Here is a 23,722-nt window from a genome sequence, read left to right as displayed (position 1 = left end):
AGGAGAACAGCTCGTTAGTTATTTGAAGGACATTCCACAATTACCACGTACCCTTAGTGGTAAGACTTTATCAGTTGAAAACAGCTTTTGAGAGGAAAAAAAAGAATAGACGCTACATTAAATGTCCTCATCCACCCTGATTTCAGGGACATAATGTGGAGAAATGTGCATTTTAGAATTGAGGAAATGCGGTAATGTATCTTGGAGATATCACCTGGAAGTTACATTGTTTAAAACTAGATGCTTTCTGGGTAATTACGGAGATTTTTCTATCGGGCTACCAAAGGTGAGTGGTAACGCTTCCCTGAACATTTTCCAGAGTAAAATCACCATGACGGTGAGTAAAGCATAGAAATCAATCCTTTGTTGGTGTTGGAGATCTCAGAACTATTTCTAGAGGCAAATCTTGGCCATTTACTCAGATTTTTCCTTGAGCCACTTCTGCTCTGACCTCTTTTTCTGTATTTCCCCTGTTACAACGTTTTGTTTTTGTCAGCCACCTAGATATTTTTTTTAACTGCTGCGCCACCGGGCCAGCCCCAAGATTATCCTTGATTTTTATTTTATTTTTAAGATTTTCTCATTTGCCAAATGTTCTATAATGAGTGTCTTATTACCTTAGCTATTAGAAAGTGTCATTTTAAACCAAAAGGACACAGATGAGGTGATGTTGACTGTAATGATAAACTAACATTTAGTAATTTTAAATGGAATCCCAGAGCGAAGAAAAAAAGTGCTAAGTTTATCTGAAAACTATAGGATGGAAAGAAATGTTTGAGTAATTTCTTTTTATTCGAAAAGCCTATTTTTCTGTCAGATTCAAACAGAAAAATAAAGCAGTCCTTAAAGCAAAGCTTGGAAGAAGGACCTAAGATGAGCAAAAATCACTGGCAGTTAATTCACAGGATTATCGAAGCCGGTTAGGTACTTTCAGCTTCTCTCTGGTGAAATTATAAAAATAAATCATGTTTTATCCACTGTGCTTCTGGAAGAAACATGTCTCTTGAGAAATGAAAAAAAAAAAAACTACACATACACTGCATAGTAATTTTTGAAATATGTTCTCTTTTCATACAGGGGGAAAATACTTTCTGCTTTAAAACTATGATCATGTTTGCATGGAGCCCCTCGTTGCCAATATTCAAGTGATGTCGGTCATTTTTGAAATAAATCGGCACTTTTTAACGTGCACTGGAGAGAAAGGAGAAAATGCGAGGATGCTTTGTCATTTTAATGATTATTTACACACGTGATTGGAAGATTGTTTTGCTTTGAGACTGTAGGAGTTCCTGAGGGAGGAATTTGTCCTCCTCTCGCATTTGTCCAGATCCCACTGAGGGCAAGATTTCTGAGGTTCTCCATATTTGCACACAGCGGGGAGGAGAAGAGCTGGGATAATGCCGAGATGAGTTGATAGCATCAGACATTGGTTCCAAGAACGGTCTGTGACCGCTGCAATGAGCACACTGTTTCTAGAGTCAATGGTTACATTTGTCATTGGGGGTGTACGTGTCTATAACAACCAATCTGTTTTGTCTGGCTTATATTTTTCAAATTAGCACGATGTTAAATTGGTATTCATCGATGACATGACTGTTCTGCTTCTTCGACTTTTTGTTTTATTTTTAAAATATTGTACAAGGACCACTTCCTTTCTCTTTTTAGCGTAGCATATTTTATTTCTGCGGTCTGAGCAAAATCGCCCCTGGAAAATGCTGCTTCTAACGTTATGGATTTCATTGAAAACCTGAATCAAAGAAAACTGTCAGAATCCTTTTCTTAAAGCTTCAACAGACAGGAGTGCTGGCTTCCTTTTTTCTGTGAGGCAGCTTCTTATTTTTACTATTGCTGGTGCATTAAAGCTTGTGATTACATATTTCCAGACATCAGAAAACCACTGGAACAGCTGCCACAGGCTTCTAAAGCTCTGTGACCATTCAGCCTTGTGACAGGTATTTATGATTGTGTAACAAACTACCCCCCAAATTAGTGGCCTAAAATCACAATCATTTATGTGCACAAAATTCTGCAAACAGGTTGGCCTCCGCTGGGCAGCTTGTATCTGCCCCACGCGGTTCAGCTGGGCTAACTCACGTATCTGCAGTCAGCTGGTGTCATAAGTGGGTCTGGAGCATCCAAGATGGACTTATTCATATATCTTGCGCATCATCTATGATGGTTGGAACAGTTAGGTGCTGGTTTGGCCTCTCTTTCTTCAGAGTGGTCTTTCATCTTCCCAGCTTTCTCTTTACACGGCTTGTAAACCCTGGGGAGGCTGGCTTGGGCTTCCTTGCATGGCCTCTCGTGGCAGCAAGAGAACAAAAGCAAACGGTCTGGGGCTTCAGAGGGCCAACCCAGTAGTTGTACAGCATCATTTCTGCCAAATTCTGTCAGTGCAAGAAATTAATATTGGAGGGTGGTACTCGAGGGTATGAAGTCAGGGAGGAGTGACTCATTTGAGGCCATTTTGTAAATAAACCCCAGCTATCCTGATGCATGTTTCTATCATTCCATTACAGTGGATGCACATAATAAATTATACAAATTTTCCTCCTCCGGTGACCATCCAAAATCAGCTCACTATTCCCACACAAGAACTTCAAAGTAGTCGTCCAATAAAAACACAGAAAAACACAGTGAACCTGGGCCTGGCCCAGTGACACAGTGGTTAAGTTCATGCTTCATTTTGGTGACCTGGGGTTCATGGGTTCAGATCCTGGGTGCAGACATACACACCACTCATCAAGTTATGCTGTGGCGGGGTCCCACATACAAAATAGAGGAAGATTGGTGCAGATGTTAGCTCAGGGCCAATCTTCCTCACCAAAAAACAAAAAAAACAAAAAAAATACAGTGAACCTGCCTGAATAAAGTACAGAAGAAACCTTCTAAGTGAATGAGTACTTGGCCAATACTTGGCTGATTAATTTTAAAAGTCAGTTAAAAATGAATCATAAAACAAGTTATACATAACCTTACACATTTCATTTTAACCTAAAATGAGCAAATGTGCACTCATTCACCAATATTTTAAAGTCAGACCCCAGGCTTTTCTTTGAGTAAGAGCCCACTGATTGGAATACCATTTCATCTTTGTTGTATAAACCCACCAATGATTATCAACCTTGATAGCTTTGAAAACATAAACACAGTTGCATATCCATCTGTTTAGAGAATCTGAGATTTTTATCTCTCCTTCCAGTCTCTTCCAGTTGTCTCACCCATATCTTATTCAATAGCTATTTGAGCAACTTCCTCATCATGACATTATCTTTCCACATCGCTTACACAGTTTTCATACAAATAGCAACTAGTCCGTTGTACACTTATATTTTATCATTTGACAAATACTTTAATTTATGCAATTTTGACAAAAAGTACAAAAGGCATAGATTTGGGAATAAATTCAGCTGACTCTTAGCAGTTGTGCCATTCGATACAATGGATGCAGAAGTGCACAGGCTTACCAAAGAATGTTTGGTTGTGGGTATCCACTAATACGTTTTACAGAGGAAATGGGGACGTCTACTAATCTGGTGACATGAGGAAGTGGAGATTGTTTAAAAGAGTTTCTACTATAGGTGAAATATATCTATCATAGGTAAATTAGTGCCAACTATGAATTTTACTATTATTCAAACTCCCTGCATGAATCAATCATCAGTTGATTAGTGTGGGCTGGCCATCAAAAACTCTGCATCTAAGAATGTAAAATAAAGTTCTATATTGCCTGGTGATTTGGAAGGTCTGAGTGCTGTCATCAGAAAATTAGCCATGTTCCATTGATCATTTGTTCACCTAGATGGCCTTTCTCAAACTCCCCTCCCAGAAGGCCCTGCTGCCCCCAGGGGGCTAAGATTTGCTGATGTGCCCCAGGTGTCCGGTTCTCAGCTGTGTGCAGGATTCCAACATAATGAGGGCTGTGATCCTGAGTTAGATTTGAAGGCCATTTTCTTCTGCAAAAGTATTGGTTTCAGTATAAAAATGTGTAAATCAAATAAGATTTATTTTCTTTCTGCTCTTTTGGACAAACAAGAGATATGTTGCCATGTCCTGAAGGAAATTCAAATGTACTTATTGTCATAGGACTTCTGGAAATGTGTGGTCAATTTCCAATGTATCTGTTCCTGATGTTTTGAATAGAGAGTTCAAACTGAAAGGAAAAGTTGTTTCAAGAGTTTGAAGTTCTTGAATTTCTATTGGTAAGCTGAAAGGAACTAAGCAACGTGCTTTTAATGCTCCTGTACAGAAGGAATCCTCACTCAGTCTTTGATTTGCTAACACATGGTAAAGGAAAAGGTTCAAATAGTTTTGATTAAAATTCTTTTAATACAGAAGGTGGAGACTTGTCATGAGAATGGTGTCACTAATACACTTCTTCGTCATCCTTCTTGTATGGAAACTCTATTAGACACCAATAAATGTAGATTGAGTCAACAACGTAACCAATGAATGGATATTGAAGAAACACCATATTGTTTGTATTATAATGAAATCCCAAAAAAATCTAATCTCAGTTATAAATAAACCTACAGTTCAATGATATCTTATGATATCATTTAATAAGATGATTTTATTTTAATTCCACATGAAAAAGGTGGTCAATAAAAGTAAAAATAAAGCAAAAATTAGAATTCACTGAACATTCCTCAAAACCCCCACGCTTCTTTACATTGCTTATTTGAAAGAACATTTAAAATACCTTCCTCCTGGCAACAGGTGGCTGTGGATGCCAGCTGCTGTGTATTTCTGGAGGAATTAAAATACCAACACCATTTGTTACCTGGGGTTTAACAAGCTGACAGAGGTTCCTCTGCTGGAGTGCTGTTACTATTTGGGGACTTTCCTACAGAGGCTCCCAAACATCCTTTGATGTGATGATTAGAGACTTGAAATTATCTGTCTCTTCTTCTTAATAAAATTACACTCTCACTATATGAACTGTGCTAAGTCTGGCAAAGTAACAAATGAATGTTCATTAAATCAAAGCACTTACATATTATTTAACTTAAAAAGTGTACTAGAGTTTCAGGTCATAGTGGTTATACTTGTAAACTAAATTTCAAAATCAAAACACAATATTTTTTTTATCTAAAAAGGGTGGTGTTAGTTTGTGGCCTCATACCTCTCCTGAACTTGAAAAATAGTTAAATTGATAGACTATTAAATGAGTCAATACCGTAGTTTGGGCAGGGTGTGCTTTAGACTGTTAAAATGGAGTTAGCAGTGGTACCTATCTCGCAGAGTTCTAGTGAGAATTCAATGAGCTAACTCGTGTTAAGAACTTAGAACAGTGGCTGGTGCTAACTGGTCAGTTCTCTGTGTTAACTCTCATTTCATTTAAATTCTGACCTGGTCTTAGCACTCCATCACTACCCGACCCCAGTCCCATTGGCGCCGCCATTTTCTCTAGCCTAGATCCTGCCTTAACTGCCACTGGTCCTCTGCCTCCACCTTTGTCTCCGCTCCGTTAATTCTAACCCCGCCCCCCCCAACTCCCTCACTCCCCACCCCCTGCAGCCTCAGGATTCGTGGATCCTTAGTTCAAGCCTCTACTCAGACCCTGGCAGGGGCCTCACCCCACCTGGACTGAAAGTCACAGCCTCACACAGTCCACACACGGCACAGTCTGGCCCATCCTTTTCTGTCCCCATCACCTACTGCTGGCTTCTTGCTCCCTCAGCTCCAGCCCCATCTGACTCCTTGCTGCTCCTGGAGCTTGGTGGGCACAGCCCTGTGTCTGGGCTTTTTCACTTGTGTTCCACTGTCCAGACTGCTTGTCCCCTCATATCTGCATGGCTCACCTCCCTGCCTCCTTCCTGCCATATGCCACCTTCTCCATGACGCCTCCCCTGACCATCCTACATAAACTCAGGACACCCGCACCCCCAGCACTTCCTCTCCCTCTCTCCTGGTTTGTTTTGCACCACAGCTTCATCCCCTCTGATAGATTTACTAATTGTTTTATTAATTCTTTGTCTCCCTCGACTAGAAGACCAGATATTTTTGTTGATATCCCAGCACACAGGACAGCATCTGGCACGTGGCAGGCCTACAGTGAATATTTGTTGAATGAATGAATGTTGCACGTATACTCATACTTCTCATGCTGGGGTTTTTGTGTGTGTGTGTGTCTTTTAACATGTGAATTGTCTGAAAGAAAAACTATGTAACTGAAGTGTAAGGAAATCAAAGTCATTATAGGAGGAGCTCCTCCACTCCCTGACAGCAGTTCCACACAAGCACCAGCTGTCCTCACTACTTCCTTCCCTCCCCCCTCCAGTGCTGGGATTCCAAGCCTCTGGGTTCTCAGGGACCTTCAATATTTATACTCCCTGTAGCAGTGGTCCACTCTGTCTTGAGAGAGTTGCAGTGTCCTTTTCCTTGTGCCTCGCTCACTGCTTAGCCATCTGCAGTCTCACTCCTGTTCCCACCCTGTCATTGAAACTGCTCTCCTCAAGGTCACCAGCGTGGCTGCATCCAGTTGACACCACTTAGGCATTATCCTCCTTGACCTCTCAGCAGCACTTAACATTGTTGACCACTCTCACCTCCTTCAGACTCCCTCTTCTCTTGGGTTAAGGTACATCACAATGTCTTCAACTACTCTTAACCCTCTTTCTCAGATGCTCTGCTAATCCTCTTCTGCTCTAAAACCCTTCTCTCAACCTTGCTTTGTCTTAAGAGATCTCTTTAGTTTGAACAGCTTCAGTTACAATCTATGTGCTAACTCTCAAATCTATATTTTCACCCCATAGCTCCCCAAACGTCAGAGCCATCTACCCAACTATCTAAAAGACATTTCCATTGCCTTCTGCACATCAACCTGAGGATATTGAAACCAAGCTCATCATCTTCCCTCCAAAGCCTGTTCCTTGTCTTTTATTCTCCTCACACCTACCCTGTGCCTCATCAGAGTGAAATGTTTTCAGTTGCCTGAGGTTTGTTTGGGTGTTGCTTTCTCTCTTGGGAAAGCCTTCCCTCCTCTTCTTCCTTTCACGCCCCCCAGCCCACCCCCACTCCAGACTCCAATCATTCTGCCTCTCCTAGTCAAGTATCATCCCCTCTGCCAAGACCTCAGTAAGTGCCTGGTCCTCAGCTGTGCTCCTGGCATCCGCTGCTCCTCTCTGTCTCAGCCCTCATCTCACTGTATTGAAATAAATTGGGTTTCTCATCTCTCTTTCACCATGCAAGCTTCTCGAGAATAAGGACAGCATTCTCTTTCCCTCTGTGTCCTCTGCACTTAGCAGAAGACCTGCCATTTTGTAGGTGCTTAATAGTTGTTTGTTGAAAGAAAGATTGAAGGAACACGAATACGTAAGGGCTACAGGGCCCTTAGGACAGAGGGTAAGTCGATGTTAAGTAGAGTTTCTCGGTGGGAGAACTTTTGGCACTTGTGGTGGAAAACCTCTTTGTTTGGTAGACTGTCCCGTGCCTTGCAAGATGGTTAGCACCATCCCTACTCCAGCGGTGCCCCCACTCACTGTAACAACCAGAAATACCCCCCCCCCCCATACACACACATTTCTAGATGCTTCTTATGGAGACAGCTTGCCTTGGGCTGGGAATCTCTGGGCTAAGATTGGTGCTGGAGGTGGTCTCCACAGTGGGAATACTTGGGGAATCAAAGAGAAGCAGGCCTTTCACGAAAACTATCCAATTATATAGATCCCACTGCTCTACTGAAAATCAGAAGGCTAATGCTTACGGGGAAAACGTGGGTCTGCACTAGAAACAGATGAGGGCACTAAACTGTTGCTGAGTCAGTTCATTAGGACATGCTACCTTCCTAACGCCCAGCCTTAGAAAACACCTCTGCGATTGTGCTTGGCTGACTTTGAGTCACTGGAGTGTGACACAGCCCCAAACACTGAATCAGAATCAGCGATCACAGAAGAGTGAGATCCAGACTGCAGCTGGAGAGCTTCTTAAGAATTCAGATTCCTGGATGCCGTTCCACACCCACCGCTTGACTAGCTCTGAGAATGGGGCCCCTCGTCATTTTCACAAGCCTTCTAAGAGATTCTTAAGCACCCTCCTTTGAGAACTGTTGACCTGGACCGTATTCTCTGTGAGTGGATCTCAACAGAGATTCTGATTTCTGGCTCTTTGTTTCTTGAGAGCACAAAAGATTGATAATGTTAATTTGGGCATATTAACTTTGGGAATGGTGGTTTTAGCATTTCGAATTCACAGTGTTGAAAATGTGTGACCATGACTACAAAAAAATTCAGAGCTTTTCAAAAATTTATTTCTTAACAGAGTCTAACTCCTGCTACAACCAGTCCACTTTGGAATGGGTTTAGCCAATATCTGCCTGCCGGTGAATCAAGTTCTCCAGGAGGTAAGAAACATAAGAAGAGACTGTATGTTCCTCTATGTTCTAACATTCTGGGCTCTCACACAGGATAACATTTGGTGATTGAAAATGTTATTATCCCAGAATATTCAAAGACGTTATCATGTTCACATTTCTTACAGAGGTATTTGGATGCACAAAGACTTTCTTCTGGCTGATTCTCTCATCTTCTTTTTTTTCCCCTATAAAATAAATTTCCAGAACTCGAGGTTTCAGTGAGCATTATAAGTGCTCTATCTTTCTCTTTGGAGTTCCTCACAGGAGGCCTAATGTGGCCCCTACAAATGGAATCCATGTCCTGCCCCAATTCCTGGAGGGGGAATTCAGGCCATGCGCCCCTCCCCCGATCTCCTCAGAGGACAGCTATCAAATAGGTATGCACTTTTCCTGCCACCGCTGTCTCTTCCCTGAGTCTATCCACCGACAAGAGTGCTTTCATGCCACAAAGTATTATAGCAAGAGGGATTCCATGCGCGTGTTGGTCTGTCACATGAGCAGCTCACAGAACTCTGAGTATTATTATAACCTTTGATGCAGACTTTTAAATTGAGCGTGCCTGGGATTCCACTTGACGTTGGCATTTCAGAGAGGCTTCAAGAAAAACTGCTCAGGTGTCTGTAAGATCATCTGCTCTGGATAAGGAAGGATTGACAAGCTTTGGAGTGAGCTTTCAACACACACTTTCTTACAGTCTTGGAACAGAGACAGTCGTCGTCCTTCACACCCGAAAGCACTCAGTGTACGAGCGAGTCGTCTTGAGTGTCACTGCATTAGGATGGAGAAATAATGAATGATAGCTGTGTCACTGACTAGTTACCTGTGGGAACTCAAGGGTTGGTTTGGAAGCATGTAACTATTTTTCTGAATTGTTTTTTCCTTTGGTTATGTTAAGGTAATGCAATCACCAGCCACCCTGAACCAGACCAAGCCTCATCACCAGAGCTCCGCCTATAACCTCTGCCTTATTTTCAATGCTAGGATCTCTCCAGGACGAGCTTAGGCCTCATTACCGTAACCTGCAGTGTATGTGCAAGCATGTTTTCCAACTGAGCCTGCGCAAGAGGATCCCCACCTCTCCCTTTTGCATATTCATTCCCCATCCAAAATAAATGTCCCTGCTTCCCTTTGTTCGGGGACATCATGACTTTGGAAATGATTCCTCATGGTCTCCTGTTCACTGCAAATATACTTTACTTTGTGAGACAACTACTTCTGGTGGAGAGTTTGATCCAACTCGCCAGGAGGGAACTCACTTTGGTTTCAGTAACATCTTGACCAATGGGAGCAAGTAGAAGGCCACTGACAGCAGTGAAGGAACTGGTTTTGGAGAAAATAAAAACGAATAGGAGAGAAGCAGAGCCAGGTGCTTCAGCCTGGCATGGGTTCATTCAGGCTGTGGAGCCAGCTGAGCACCACTGCCCAGAGGTCCTGCAATGGCACAGGCTCCACTGCACCTCTGGGTGACAGAGCCAAGGGTCCTCCTCCAGGAGGTAAGTTCAGAATGGAGACAACCGTATTAAATGTGCATACTGTAAATGTGTAGCAGTGGGTGGTTTTACGCAAATCATTTCAGTTTTTCACATAGCAGCCCAGTAAGATGTTATTGGTCCTATTTTTCAGGGAGAGAGACTAAAACACAGACGTAAATCCAAAATCATGCAGCTACAAACTGTCATAGTCAGAAAAGTCACTTAGGGCTTCTCAATCCAAATTCAGTTCTATTTCCTTTTGACCGAAGCAGTTTCCCATCCACCCCGTCACAAAAACTGAGGCTCATTATCCTCATCTAAGCCAGCAAGAAAAGGTTAAATTATGGTCACTGTCATCTGTTTAAAAGAGCAGAGAAGTGTAATAGTGCGATTTAGAAAGAGTTTCATTCTGTGAAATCCCTACCCACTGGCAATTAAAGGATGAAATCCCAACTATCCAGCCAATTCAGTCATTTACCAAGACTCATTTCCTGAGGAAATAGACACAGTGGTCTTATTGTAAAATGTCTTGGAAAACAAATAGGGCGGAGTCCTTCTAAGTCCTTCCTAGAAGTCATCTTTACTCCTTGTGTGAGGTCAGGTTACCTAGTAGACCCTTTGTTTGAGGATATGTCACGTTTTCCTGATTTACCTTCGATTTTTTCAGATCTATGCATTATGAATCAGAAGCAGTCCGATTAGAGCAGAAAGTGACGATCTGAATTGCTCATAACCATCTCGAAGAGCGAAAGAAGCAGGCCAGTAGGGTTAGCTACTTTTATCAATGACAATTTATTGACCTGATAATTCAAATATAATGACAGGAATTAAGTTCAGGTTAAAATCACAGGCCAAATGCTTCCCGGGGAAAGGAAAATATCTAGGCATTTAACGAATGGCAGAGACTAACATGAGTGAAATAGAGTTTCTTTGGGCATTTTTTTAGTCCCGTGAAACTCAGGTTTATGAATTTTTGGTCATATTTTCCTTTTGAATCTTTTCTAAATATGAGGTAGCAAATAAATATCTTACCTTAAGCATCATTAACTTTAAGTAAGTTAAAGTGTGAGAATGGCAATCTGACAAGTAATAATGGTGTTTACATTCAGAAAGAAAATTGCAAAGAAGTGCATGTGCTACAGTAAGAAAATTACAGAAATAATAAAACATGGGTCCAAATCTTTGAGTTTTGAACAGACTATAACAAAATCTAAAGGAAATGACTGAAATCAAATACAAAATTAAAACTTAAGCATATAAATTTCATCAATAATTAATCTTTGTGTATTGTCTGGATTATAGTCCCATTTTATTGCTTTCCAGACTTCACCTGTGGACCTCTGATTGTCGTTAATTAAGAATACTGCAGCTGTGGGGCTGGCCCCGTGGCAGAGTGGTTAAATTCCTGCGCTCTGCTTCAGCGGCCCAGGATTTCGCTGGTTCAGATCCTGGGCACGAACATGGCACCGCTCGTCAGGCCACGCTGAGGCAGTAACCCACATGCCACAACTAGAAGGACCTGCATCTAAGATATACAACCATGTACTGGGGGGATTTGGGGAGATAAAGCAGGAAAAAAAAAAAAGATTGGCAACAGTTGTTAGCTCAGGTGCCAATCTTTAAGGAAAAAAAAAAGAATACTAGTGCTAAATGCATGTTATATTTTAATTTTTATTTTTCTATAAAACTTGGAAGCTAAGTTTTATACACTTTTTGAATGTCATCTATTCCATAATGCCACACTTTTCAGGAACGTAATGTTTATTTTGTATAACAGTAAATAAAATAAACAGTAAAAAAAAAAAAAGAAATCTCAGTAGCTCAGTTTTCCAAAAATTGGGTTTATTTGACTTCTATCTTTGAGAACTGGTCCCTAAAAGCAGAACAGATTAGTCAATGAAACAAAATGAAGTCATTATCCCAATGGAAGGTTTAATTAGTTGCTACCCACTTACCATTTTCTTAGTGGGCTATTATCCTGAAAGTTTAACTGAATTGTCTTTTTTGAAAGCTCATAGATTGTCAGGAGACATGGGCCTTGCATTTTCTTTTAAGAACATCTTAATAATATAATCGAAGTAATAATTATTTATACATTTTTAAATAATCCATAGTGGTTTCCTCAATTGTAAAGTAGGGACAATAATAATTTTACCGTTAAATTGTGATGATAACATGATCTAACAAATGGAAAACACTTTATAAACTATAAAATATAATAAAAATATCAAGTATGAGCTCTATCAACATAGGTTATTTGGACCTATTTTGTTGTTGCTGTTATTCCTGCCTTCCCTTTTTCTCTTAGGCATATCCTCCCTCCCAAAGACTATGTCCTATTCACCTGTCACAGGTACAATGGTTAGGGTGGAGGGAATAACATGTCCTTGCCTACCAATCTTACTAGTTGTGTTTAAGGAAATGCTGTTAGGTGGAAATTAACGACCCTTTAAATGATCAAATAGTTGTTGTCTTTATTAAGCATTTGTTTCCCAATGTTTCAATTAAAAGGATTAAAATTCTCAGTGGATTAGAGATTATTTCCATGGCAACTAATTTTTTCCTTTACCCTCCAGCACATTGAACTGTATTTAGTTTGTCTTTTAAATGAAAACAAACTTTCTTTCACCTCAGAACTACTTAAGACAGACACGGGACCTTATAATCAATTTTAAAAATTCAATTGACAGAAAAAAATGAAAAAGCCATAGCACAAGAGTCCCCATGAACAATGCAAATGTTGAATAGACTGTGAGAAAGAACTCACAGTGGCTGTTCACACTGGTCTTCAAAAGAGAGCCCGAAAAGCACTATTCCACTCTGGTTTGGTGAAGGTTTTGTTGAGTTATGTCAATGGGACTCTGTTTTGAGATGGAGCAGGGAATGATTACCAACAGGAGTTTTGTATGACACACCTGTAGAAGTCAAATTCAAGATGAGCTGAAATTTATTCAGACAGACATCTCTTGAATTATTCATTTTTCCTAAAGAAAATACTCGTACTTGACTCTTCTGGAGACCTCAAGCCCCAATCCACTTCAAACACATGTTTAAAGGGGAAATATCCAAAGTGTGTATTGTTTCTGCATGAGTCTGCGGTAAATAAAAAATGTATGTATACGTTTTAAGAAAGCATTGGCTTTATAGAAAATCAAAATAAAACGTGATACTTTCCCTGAGCTGATTGTTGAAGAATCCTTGTAATGAAATTGAGCTTTGTTTCATAGTGAATGCAATGCTTGCCTGTGATGAGATGAACCCCAAAGGAATTTTCACCTAATCAGATACCTGGTAAGAGAGGATATTGCTTCCAGACGTTTGCTATCACCAGGAACAAAAAATATCTGCACATTATCCATATGGAGGGCTGTGCTTGGTAATAGAATCAGTAAGTTGCTAGAAATACTAGCAATCCCATTCTTTGACAGTTTGGGGCTATTTGTAAAAGCCAAGCCAAGACCCGGCTCTGATTGTGGCCGTGCTGAAGTCCTCTCCCTAGAAACTTCACGATTCTGCAGCTGCAGACAATCTTTGTGCAGAAGATATATGGAAGGCCTTCTCTGCTCACAGTTTATATTTGTTTCTCTCTCCTAAGGAAAGGATCAAGCTTTAAGAAATTACTTCTGTGATGAAGGGAGGAAAAGATCCTAGCTATGGTTTCCACGACTGCTTGTCATCAAAGAAACAAGAGCATGGCGATTACCTCGCTGGACATTCCTTAAATCTGTCAGTGGTCAGACAGCTTAGCTGAGACAGGAAGATAGATAGATAGACGGAGAGAACAAACCTTTGAATCACAGTCCTGGCTGCGATGTGCTCTTATAACAACTTCCACAAAGCAGCAAAGCAGACACAGTTGTCCTGGAGAGTTTCTAGGGTAAGGCCTGGGTGGGCAGGCACAAGGGTATTTTATGCTGCAGCCGTCACTATAATACCCGCTAGCTGCCTCTCAGAGATGACACCTGGGATTTGCTGTCCCCTAGTTACTGGCTACTGTGTGGTTGGGGGGACAAGAGGACCCTTGAACTGTCTTTGCTAATTAAAAATGTCCAGAGAGAAGCAGTGGGGGCATTCTGAGGCTCAGTGTCCAGCTGCCTCTCATACATCTCTCAAAACAGGTTCCTAAGCTCTTGTGTGGGTCTTCGGGAATTCAATCTGTCTTCCTTGGCCTTTCAGTAGAAACTGCTCTGGCCCATATTAAATTGATCTTCTTAGAAGGGGCAGTACATGGGAGAAGGCTTGGCATTTAATTGTCCAGAGACTTGACAAGCACTGATCCTGTTTTTATTACTTGCGCATTATCTTGGCTTTTTGACGTTAAAAGCCAGCCCCATAGGCTTATTTCTAATACCTTGGGTGACAGAGATGGAGAGAACCTACTAAATGTCAAATACGCCTGCTCTAAATGTAGGGAAAACAGCTAAGTCACGTAGGGATGCCGATATGGCTTCGTTACAGTTTTGAGTTAAGGAAGTAAGCTAATTCTCTTACTTCCTTAGCTGGTGCAGACTTGGTTTATACTGATGCACATACAGCCAGTCCTCCTCTGCATCTGCTTCTGAATGCTGGGACTGTTGGCCTCGTTTTTGCTTTGTTCTGTTTTCCACATAATTGTGCATGGCTTAAATCTTTTTAATAGTGTTTTGTGGATTTCAACACTAAACAGTATTATCATGCCGGGCAGAGCCGAGTGCCAGAAGGGGGTAAATGAAACAAAACACAGAAGGAAATCAAGAGAAAAAACCATTTGGGCAGAAATTTTGCACACTTTCCTTTCTCCACAATGTAGATCCTTTACCCAAGGAATTTCCGCCATCTTGCGCAAATAGAGAGCGCTGTATAAGCGGGTGGGCGGGGGCCTCACCGGGCCGGAAACTCACACCACAGACAAGGAGGGTTTTCTAATGCAAGAACTTAAAAGTAATTTTAGCCCCAAGTGAGCTAAAATTTATTTAATGCTGGTAGCTTTTGCCTACTTGCTCTAAATCGTGCGTTCTTGAGTGTTTATTTTAATACTCTGTGTCAAGGGTTTTCTTATTGAAGGAAGATTTTCTATTGTTGGTTTTGATAGCAGAATATCTGCAGACTAAAGAACAAGAAACTGCCCAACTTACTGGTACAATCAAATGGCTTAACATTTTCACTTTTTTACAGCAGAGAAAAAGATGTGCTATCAGAGGGTTCAGCAGCTAGATCCACAGCATAACCGGGTCATTTTAAAGCGGAACATCAAGGTGCACTGTAATTTAAGCACTGTTTTTGTTATCGTACCACAGCCTCTTCCTGGGGCAGAATAATTAGGGTTTTCAAGCTTTAGAAGGATGTAATATCCAACTGAATTCTTTCTTTCCCTTGTCAGTCAACAACAACCTTTCTTAAAGTGATTTCCTGAAAATACTGGTTCTGAAGGATGTCCATAGTTGTTAAATGGGTGAGGTGGGAGCGGGGAGTTTCCTAGTCAAATAAACTTAGGAAAGGCTGGGTTAAGCAAAAATAGATTTCTTTATGGCAGGAGTTTTTAATATACTAATGTATCCTGTGAAACTTTAAGAAGGAAATATGCATACAGCATTACCTAAGGAGGGATTTTCAGGGAAAAGCATTTCTCAAGACCAGCATTCCAAGGAAGATAATTTGGGGAAAAACACACAGGATTATAATTCAGTTATAATGCCTAGTTTATACCATAAATGAGAAACAAAATGAGCTGGGATCAGTAGTGGTAACCTTCTCTCTTATGAATAATATTTGGTTCTTGCTTACTGGCATGTTATGAGTTGCTAATGTAATTAGGTCGTGCAGACTGGATTAGAATTGGATGAATCTTGTGCATTTATTAATATAAACCTCAGACATGGAGATGATGTTGTTAATGATGCTAGTAGTGGTGGTGATATTTTACTTCCAAACTGGTCAGAATAAAAACAACAGTAAAATTCAAAATGTTTTAAAAAATGGTTGGAATCAAAGAAAAATAATGAAATATTTCTATATGTCTTTCGAGAAGCTGAGAATTTGCAGAAATAGTCTCTGTATTTATAAATTACTGGATGGCAGAGAATATGCTTATTCATGTTTGTGCATCCTACAGTGGGCCCTTGTATTTAATAGATAATTGATGATGCTTCTAACCGAATTCAAACAACTCATCAGAAATTCAATCACACATCATGCTATTGGGACGTCCTGCTTTGTCCACAAAGATGAAAAACCAAAATTAACCATAAATAAAAGTATTCAGAGTTTAAAGCTTCAGAAATAAAAATAAAAATACTTTGAGGGGTTTTCTTTTACAATTTGAAATGTACCAACCTAATTTTAATGAGACATTAAGACTAGCTTTTATTTTTTGTCTATAAAAATGTCTATGCCCCATCAGAATGAATAATTAGTCTCAAAATTCTGGTTATTCTAAGCAGACGTAATCTTACCACATTCTTTCTTCTATAGTCAGGTCGCCCAGCTGACCATATAGCTACATTGATTGACATGGTTGCTTGAGGTCCTGTCTCTTATTAATGCTTGTCAAGGGCTCTCTCCAGATCGCCCTTAAAGTTAATGGGCCGCTTGTGTTCCTCTGGCCTCTTCATTGCAGAAATGACATAATCGCCTTGGTCACTGCAGCGTAATGCACCTGCCCGTTTACCCCTGAATCTTGGGGTCATATTCAAAGGAAGATTTGTGCTTTTATATGTGTGTGTGTTTACATTTTTCTTTAGTCCCTTTAACTGGAAGCCCAGGTGTTGGTCAATTATGGAATAATTTTAATATAAATATGGTGACAACACTCGCCATGGGTGTGAAGTATGTGCAAAAATGGCCTTAGATCTCATAAGGGAATCTAAAATGAAGCGGGCAGACAGCCCGAAAAATAAATGCCATTACTGTACTATTGAAGAAGGTTTAAAAAGTATAAATCAGTAAAACTTTTTTTAAAACCTTAATTTGAAAACCAGGCACTCTTTGGTAGAAACTGAAAAGAACGAGCACTGAGGTTGATTGAAGAATGCATCCCAAGGCAGAGCCGCCATTTTAGCACCGAGAAGCTTCTGAAGAAAATCAGAGGAAATCAAAAGATGAAAGAAAAATGAGTGTACTTATTATAGTATTTATTGAGAATACAGGACTATATATGATGCTTATTATCTTATTCTACTACTTTCAGATTTTATGGCCACTTATTTCTTCACATGTGGTTCTAAGGACTCTTTTTTAAGTTCTCAATATGTTCCACTTAAAGCCCAAATCACAGGAAAGCTGGAAGAATTCCTTCTTATATTTTTTTGGGTCCCTGGATCATATAATACAATGAAAAATTGATTTCAAGTATCAGGGAGGTTTTTTTGGGGCTAATTCTTTCCCAAAAAACCAGCTTAATGGCCTGGCTTCGAAATGACATTTCATTCTTATGAAAGATACCCTGCAGTTATGTGATAACATTGTGCTCAATGTGGCTCCATACAAGAAGGATGGCAGAGGTTCTTTAAATTTCATTTTGCCAAGACCTAAGCAAGAGATCGATACTGTAATCTTCCCTTTCCCATTCACATAAATTGCCAGGAACTGTTTTCTTGAATTAGTATGTATGAGTTCAATTTAGAGCTAAATTTCATTTAGAAGAACGGAAATGGCTCCTTTTCACAATAAAAGGAATTCAAGAAAAACCAACATAGGAATTCTTTTCTCTAATTCCACCGCAGGAAAGTCAACTCTTGACGCCTATGCCAGTTAATGACTGTGCCTTACATTTGTATAGTACTTTGCAGTTTTCAAAGTGTGGTCTTCTCTTTATTTCATGAGAACTTCACAATGAGTGTGCAAAGTAGATCAGGGTGAGGAGAAACTGAGTCCCCGAGAGATGCGGTGACTTGTAGGAGGTCACACAACGAATTGATGACAGGACCTGGACTGTCACCCTGGTTTACAGTCTGGGTTTTTTGTTTGTTTGCTTTGTGCAAGCAGAATGACTGTATTCAGTGTAGATAATTCAATTCAGCAGTTTAGAATAATGATAACAGTTAACATCTGTATAATACTTTCTACTTTCCAGTGTTATTTCATGTTCTGTATCTAATTTTTAGGGTAACTTTAGCCATAGCCATTTTTATCATCCTCCCTGCCATTTTACAGATGAGGAAACCAAGGTTCGGCGATCTCACGTGACCTTGGCCTAGGCTGTGGCAGACCCAGGATTGAACTGCTGCCCTTGGACTCCTGTCCTGTTCACTTTCCGTTACCCATGCTGCCCCGACACCTCTCCAATCTGAAAATTGTTTGTGTTCAAATTTAATGATTTGTGTTTTCCTCATCGGAGAAAAGCACCCTCCTGCGTCTTTCTGAAGGAGATATTAAATTCAGTTTACATTCCCCTGAGCCATATCTCTGAGTGCAGAGAGAGGTGACCCAGAAAACAGCAGGACCAATCCACGTTTAGACAAGTCTGAGCTCTGTTTCCACTTTCCTTAAGATAGTTGTGCTTCTAAGTAGCAGAGGGTCAAAGTCTGGAAGCAGAAAACAATATTTTAAATTTGATTTTGACTTGATTTGCTTTAGATTTATTTTGTCTCTCTGACTTACGAGAGCCTATTGGTTTTTTTCTTTAAATTATGTCCTTTAAAATTATTGTCCTCTTTTTTAAAAAAATTTGAAACAATGCTCATTTCAAGAACCAAAATTAGCTCTTTTGATGTGAGCAACTTAGATTAGATTTGGGCACCTCGACGAGGGAGAGTCTGTCCTTATTCTTATTTCATAAGTGAGGAAACCGTGCGCCAAGGCCCCAGAAAGAGGACCTGGGAATAGAATCTAGATCTGTTCACTCTGACGGTTCAGACCGCATTCCACTGCTTCCCCGGGGCCACCTCAAAGCTGGAATATTCCCCAGGATCCTTTGTTAAGGACTTTTACCAAAATAAATATGAACAGACTAGATGCTCTAAAAATGGGGTCTAGCAGAACATTCCATTCCTGTAGGAAAAATGCTACTGTGCAGGGGACACATTTTATTTGGATCCTTGGAACCATATGACAGCTCACTATGTTTGAATCTTTCCACGGTGAAAGAACTCTCTGAAAATCATCTTAACACTTTGACTTCTTCCACAAACATTTCTGTTCTTCCACAAACCTAGAAGGAAATTAGGCAAGATTCTGTATAGCATACTTTCAACATGAAAGGTTTATAAAGAATAGCTTTCATGTTTATATTCTTAATTTATATTAATTACTACCGGCTTTGCTTAGAAATTGAAATATAAAGAAATTATCTTTTGCTGAAAATAGGCAAAATTAAAATTAGTTTTTATGGATGAGCAGAAATCCATAAAGGCATAGGTCAATGCAATGTAGTTTAATAACCAAGAAGCATAGAAAATTGATTTGAAGATGAAATATGTTTAATGTTTCTTAATCTCATTCCACCAGCCCTGGTGATCTAGGGGTTAAGATTCAGCGCTCTCACTGCCGCAGCCCAGGTTGGGAACCACATCACCCATCTGTCAGTTGTCAAACAGTGGCAGCTGTGTGTTGCTGTGATGCTGAAAGCTATGCCAACAGGATTTCAAATACCAGCAGGGTCACGCCTGATGGACAGGTTTCAGCAGAGCTTCCAGGCTAGATAGACTAGGAAGAAGGACCTGGCCCCTCAGTTCCAAAAAACTAGCCATGAAAACCCTATGAAGAGCAGCAGAGCATTGTCTGATACAGCGCTGGAATGTGAGAGGAGGGCGTAAAAAGACCCAGCAGGGTTCTGCTCTGCTGTCCACAGGGTCGCTAGGAGTTGAAATCACTCAATGGCACTAGCAACAGCCTCATTCTTGAATAAGTTGATTTTCAAGAGAATAAAGGATTAAGGGGGCAGGCCTGGTGGTATAGTGGTTAAGTTCACGCACTCTGCTTCTGCGGCCTGGGGTTAGTGGGTTTGGATCCTGGGCACAGACCCAAACACTGCTCATCAAGCCATGCTGTGGTGGCATCCCACATACAAAATAGAGGAAGATTGGCACAGATTTTGGCTCAGGGATAATCTTCCTCAAGCATAAAGGGGAAGATTGGCAACAGATGTTAGCTCGGGGCCAATCTTCCTCACGAAAAACAAAAAAGAAAAGGGTTACGAAAACGATGGTAACCATTATTTTTGAAATCAATTTAAATATTTGGGGGAATACGTTTCTTTATAACTTTGGGACAAGGCACGCAATATTTCATTTCAAAAATGGAAGTTCAGAGGGTCCAGATAACAGAACTCTCCTTCCTGGCTCTCTTCCTGAAGTCACAAAGATTTTAAAACTCCAGGGCCAACGGATATGACCACGTTGTAATGCTGATATTCCAATTAGATCTCTGGGGCTGGCAACTTCTGCACACACACCAGCCCCTTGATGGTGACACATTAAAATTCAGGCTACCTCCTACTGGTACAAAAACAGGTGCACAGATCAATGGAACAGAATTGAAAGCCCAGAAATAAAACCACACATCTACAGACAGCTAATCTTTGACAAAGGAGCTGAGGGCATACAATGGAGAACAGTGTCTCTTTAACAAATGGTGCTGGGAAAACTGGACAGCCACATGTAAAAGAATGAAAATTGACCATTCTTTTTTACTATTCACGAAAATAAACTCAAAATGGATCAAAGACCTAAAGGTAAGACCTGAAACCATAAGGCTTCTAGAAGAAAATATAGGCAGTACACTCTTTGACATCAGTCTTAAAAGGATCTTTTCAGACGCCATGTCTTCTCAGAGAAGGGAAACAACAGAAAGAATAAACAAATGGGAGTTCATCAGACTAAAGAGCTTCTCCAAGGCAAGGGAAAACAGGATTGAAACAAAAAAACAACCCACCAATTGGGAAAAAATATTTTCAAGTCATATATCTGACAAAGGGTTAATCTCCATACTATATAAAGAACTCACACAACTCAACAACAAAAAATCAAATGACCCGATCAAAAAATGGGCAGGGGACATGAAAAAACATTTCTCCAAAGAAGATATATGGATGGCCAATATGCACTGAAAAGATGTTCATCATCACTGCTCATCAGGGAAATGCAAATCAAAACTACACTAAGATATCACCTTATACCCATTAGAATGGCAAAAATAAACAAAACAAAAAGTGACAAATGTTGGAGAGGTTGAGGAGAAACTCATACCCTCATACACTGCTGATGGGAATGCAAACTGGTGCAGCCACTATGGAAAACAGTATGGAGATTTCTCAAAAAATTAAAAATAGAAATACCATATGACCCATCCATTCCACTACTGGGTATCTTTCCAAAGAACTTGAAATCAGCAATTCCAAAAGTCCCATGCACCCCAATGTTCATTGCAGCATTATTTACAATATCCAAGATGTGGAAGCAACCTAAATGCACATCAACTGATGATTGGATAAAGAAGATGTGGTATATATATACAATGGAATACTACTCAGCCATAAAAAGGATAGAATTGTCCCATTCACAACAACATGGATGGACCTTGAGGGTATTATGTTAAGTGAAATAAGCCAGATAGAGAAAGACAATCTCTGTATGACTCCACTCATATGTGGAAGATAAACATGTAGACAAAGAGAACAGATTAGTGGTTACCAGGGGAAAGGGGTCGGGGGAGGGCACAAAGGGTGAAGTGGTGCACCTACAACATGACTGACAAACAATAACGTACAACTGAAATTTCACAAGGTTGTAAACTATCATAAGCTCAATAAAAAGTTAAAAAAAACATTCAGGCTGCCTCCAACCTTCCTTATCCTTTCTCTCACCCTCATTATGTTCTCATCTCTTCCTTGTCCAAGCTATATGTGGCCCTTTCCAGGGCTCTTTGCCCAAGCTTTTGAAGATCAATCCATCACTTCACAGCACATTCGCCACCCTCATCAATGTCTTCTCACAGCGTCTGGAACTTTCTTCCATATCCTCAAAGACTTGAGCACTAGGGCCACGGTTTTCTGTTGCTATCCATCTTATGCTGTTGCCCTTAGTGACAATCAATCCTGGTCTCCCAACAAATCTGCTCCCTTCCCAATGGAGTCTTTCATTTCTCTTCCACTTCCAGCACTCACCAGCATGGCCAAGCCACTGGCCTCTTCATTATGGAGATCTTTTCTTCCTTTAACACCTGAATATTGAAATGTTCCTCTCTGACCTGACCTGCTTATCTCTCCCACTCTTTCCTTCCCGCCCACCCCCAGCTCTATTCTATCAACCCCAATCTTTGGAGAGGTCATGCTTAAGACCTGCATCCTCCACCAGCCCAGAAGGCCTCAGCTGGCTAAGATGGTTCCCTCCCAGAGCCTGGAGGTAGGCTGAAGCAAATGAGCCACACGTAAGATGTCAGACATGCTTGGAATTTGGACAGCGAGCTTAAGAATGCACAGGGAAAAAATGCCTACGTAAACCTTTAAGAACAGCAGAACTAAAGAAAGCTTTACAAGAAAAAGAAAATAGGTTATTATGACAACAAAGCATTGGAGAAAAATGGGTCTGAGTGTAGCCAGTTCCAGGAGCAGTGGCAGTGACAGCTGAGTTACTGGTTCTTCATCAGAGAGTGAAGAAACGTCTACCTCATCCTCCTCAGAGGACAGTGACGCCCATGAAATGTCCCCTAGGTCATCACCTTCAGCCTCCTCTACAAGCTCTTCCTTCTTCTCTGATTCAGACTCAGATTCCAGCGCTTCTAGCAGCAGCAGCAGCATAGAGAGCAGCTCCAAGGATGAACCACCAAAGAAGAAAAAGAAAAAGGATTACTCCATCCACATTGGGCTGATGGGCCAAAAACATTAATGTGATTCCCAAAAGGGAATTTAGAAGATGTTAAATCCAAATAGATTAACTGGCCAACATTTCAGGAGTTCAAAACTTTCTCAACGTATGACATTGTACGACCATAAAGAGTATTAATATAGAGGCTTTTATATTAAGGGTGAATCTTATTTTTCCTTTTTATCTTTAAAATCTATCTCTAGAATTTAATCAAAGTGGAAATCTAGTGGTAAATCTGTTTTTGTGATGAAACTTTTCTTTTCTCCTTGTGAAATAAATGCCACACTTTGTCACATGTTAGTGGTATATATCAGACATATTTCAAGGATAATGCATCAGAATATCTGGCAGTGAATTTCTAACATCTTTGGCTGTGTGTTATTACAGAAGATTTAATACATTGTTGCTATAAGTTTAGGAGTTTTCCTACTGTTAATAAATGTGCTCTGTTTTTATGTTTATATTCAGAAAGCTATTCTGGCTTCTTGTCCTAAATGAAAAGTTCAAAGAACCTATTAATATGTTTATACCTTTCGGAGAGTACAAGTTTGAAATTGTTGTGTTGTATCATTCATCTTCTTCTGGCTCTTAGAGTTACCCTTTTCTGAGGAAAATCATTCTAGAGGACCTAAAAGGGACCAAAAACCTGAAACTACTTAGGAGTCTAATCTTGGTGCCTTTGATGAATTCAGTGTATCAAAAGAAAAGTCATGTAAAATGCTAACTTAAGTAAAAGTGATATAAATATCTGTGTGTTAACATACTATGAAAGGTACAATTTAAAGGGAAAAAGAGGGGCCAGCCTGGTGGCACAGTGGTTAAGTTTGTGCACTCTTCTTCCGTGGCCCAGAGTTCACAGGTTCCGATCCTGGGTGTGGACCTACACACTGCTCATCAAGCCATGCTGTGGTGGCATCCCACATACAAAATAGAGGAAGATTGGCACAGATGTTAGCTCAGCAACAATCTTCCTCGAGCAAAAAGAGGAAGATTGGCAACAGATATTAGCTCAGGGCCAATCTTCCTCACCAGAAAAAAAAGGGGGGGAGAGGGGAAGACATAAGGAGGGGAAGTAATTTTCACAGAAAACTAGGGTGATGCTGATTGCCTTTTTT

The 23,722-nt window shown here is 40.4% G+C and overlaps 1 pseudogene; it reads left to right on the top strand.

The window, feature by feature from the left end:
• The first annotated feature begins 331 nt into the window (after window positions 1–331).
• LOC106783266 (zinc finger CCHC domain-containing protein 10 pseudogene) lies at window positions 332–22,628 on the top strand (annotated as a pseudogene).
• Window positions 22,629–23,722: the final 1,094 nt, after the last annotated feature.

The sequence above is a fragment of the Equus caballus genome, chromosome 6 (genome assembly GCF_041296265.1).
Source record: "Equus caballus isolate H_3958 breed thoroughbred chromosome 6, TB-T2T, whole genome shotgun sequence".
Classification (NCBI taxonomy): Eukaryota; Metazoa; Chordata; class Mammalia; order Perissodactyla; family Equidae; genus Equus; species Equus caballus.
The sequence above is the reverse complement of the archived record's forward strand: the minus strand, read 5'-3'. Positions and strand labels throughout refer to the sequence as shown.